This window comes from Ricinus communis, chromosome 6 (assembly GCF_019578655.1).
Source record: "Ricinus communis isolate WT05 ecotype wild-type chromosome 6, ASM1957865v1, whole genome shotgun sequence".
NCBI lineage: Eukaryota > Viridiplantae > Streptophyta > Magnoliopsida > Malpighiales > Euphorbiaceae > Ricinus > Ricinus communis.
The window spans coordinates 1,793,060-1,795,849 of NC_063261.1; positions in this window are offsets into that span (position 1 = coordinate 1,793,060).

Below are 2,790 nucleotides of genomic sequence, written 5' to 3' on the forward strand. Positions count from 1 at the left end.
TTTAAAAAGCTAAGACATCAAGCTTCCACTAGTGAGACTAAAGCTACATTTGAGATGGCTAATGAAAGAGCTAATGAGCAGAATGTTGAGATCCTCAAGAATGCTATCATGGATGACCTGAAGAATATGATCTCGGAGGAGCATAACTTCTGGCTAGAATGGCTGCAAATAAAGCCCCATATGTTACGCCAATTGCCCTAGTTGCTCCGATAGTCGTTGATCCAACTATAATTCTCACTGAAACTATTTTCGCTACTGCAGCCACTGCCAATGCCAATGATAAATATCCTGCTAGGAGAAGAGTGCCCCAAAGTTTGGGATTTATTGAGTTCATCCTAGACCAAGCTAAAAGGGAGACTGTCTTTGCCACTAATGAAGCTGTAAGTGGCTTAAGCGCTAAGCTTGACAAGATGCAAGGCATGCTGGAAATCAAAGTGTTGGACTCGACCTATGATTTCAAAGAGTTAGTTTTGATGGGCGAAGACAAACTACATGCAATATTCAGGATGCTCGAGATGAAAAGGTTCAATAGGACTAGTGATTCGAAAGTTCATCTAAAGCAGTATATTACCCTTTTAGAAACTACTCAGCTAAGTAGGCCCAAATTGTCAAGTTATTTATATTGTCTCTAAAAGGACATATTGTAAACTGGTATCATAGTCTATAAAAATTTGCCAAAGCTGAATGGCGTAATTTATGTAACTCTTTTATTAAGCAATACGACTATAGTACCCAGTTGGAAGTATCAATTAGAGACTTGGAGTCTACTAAGCAAAAGCTAAATGAGTCTTTCTCAGATTTCTTGACCAGGTGGAGAAATAAGGCTAGGTTGATGAAGAACAAGCCCTTGAAAAAGGACCAAGTTCTTATGGTGGTCCAAAATGTTCTTCTATGATAGGTTGAAAGGCTTCAGATGATGAACCTGTAGACTTTTATTGACCTAAATAATGATGGGCTTTAGGTCGAAGAAATCGAAAATGACAAGAGAAAGAATATGCAAACTGGGGGAAGGCCAAATTATCAAATTGGAGGGAGTAGGACTCTAGATGTGAATGTCGTCCAGCAACCAAGGAAGTTCTCCAACTTCAAGTAACCTCTCTCAAAGATCTTTGAGAGGTTAGTACATAATGGAATGCTCCAACCAATCACCCTAAAAATCCCACCTAACCTTGATGCACCCAGTTACAAATTCGGCACTTACTACAAATTCCACCAAGCACCCGACCACCATATAAGCAATTGTATTAAGCTTAAACATGAAACCTAAGACCTCATCGAAACTAAAAAACTGACCGATCCAGACCAACCTATTATTAGAAAAAATCCCCTACCAAACTTCAATAACACACCACTCCCAAACCAAGTATCAACGATCACCCCCGACTTCAATGAAGAAGAGGTCATGAATTCTTTCCAAGATATATCCTAACTCAAACTAGAGTTAGAGCCAAAGCCAGAGCCAAATAGCCCACAAGAAACCTTCACCGAGTTGGGAGCACTATTACCCGTGGTGTTCCAACATCTAAAATAGAAGTGGAAGACTTAAGCCCCATGGCCCTAAAGTAGTCTTAGGCCTCACAATGGTCAATATTGTGAGTATCACCATAATTTTGGGCATGTGACGAATTAGTGTAACAGTCTCAGGCATAAGATTCAGGATTTACTAGATTGTGGGGAATGGCAAGTTGAGAAAATTCTTTGGTATGAATATGAAGACTTACTAGGACAGCCCTCTGGAAAATTTAATTTCAAGGTCCACTATTCGAGGCCTCTTTCGGCTGACATTCGAATTGAAAATATTATGCCAAGTGCTTGGGGGTTAAATAATGATCAAGCAACCTATAAGCCTTATCTCCTAAAGGTTTGGAAGAAAGATAAGAAGAAGTCAATTATGACCATCGACATCTGGTATAACTTTAGGGAGGAGTGTGAAGTCCAAGACGCTTGGGCAAAGGATATCTAAGGCCGATAGTAACTTCGACAAAGATGCTGAGCTAGTGGATAAGGGTGAAGGTAGGGTACAAGAGTTGAAATAATTCGAGAAAGCACTTTAAAAAAGGGATAATGGGTTGTTAGAGCAGTTAAAGAAAGATAAGAAGAAAACTGACATCTAGAAATTATTGATGCATTCATCGGATCACGGATTTAAGGCTCTAATCCAGGCCTTATCTAGTATAAGTATTAGCATAACAACTACCCGAGGGGATGATCAAAATGGTAACTAACAAAACCACCGGGATGATCACTATCTCGTATAAAGACTTATCACTCAAGGGAAGAGATCATAACAAGGCTCTTTATATAGCAACATAGGTCAAAAGGAGAAGGACCCCATGTATGATGGTTGATGATGGGTTAATCACCAATATATGTCCTTTTCGCATACTCTTTAAGTTGGGGATGACTGCAAAAGACTTGAAACCATCAGATATGGTAATAAAGGCCTACGACCAGACCAAGAGAGTCGTGAATGAGATGTTTTCATCACTAGTAAAAATAGGTCCTAGTAACCTTTGCTTTATTTTCGGGAAGGCCATGATTTCATGCCTTGGGAGGAGTCCTTTCCACTATACATTAAAAGGTGTTAAGATTGTCTCAACCATTCAAGAAGCTATCAAGGAGTTAGAAGCCCTTACTGGATTCCAAGTTGTTGTTCTCTATGAAGACTACGTAGATCCTAAAGTAGCCAGCATGTTTAAGAAGATGGACTTCATGCCTAAAATAGGGTTGGAAAAGAATCAACGGGGTATCGTAGAGCTGCCAAACTTTAAAGGTCAGAAAACTAGAGAT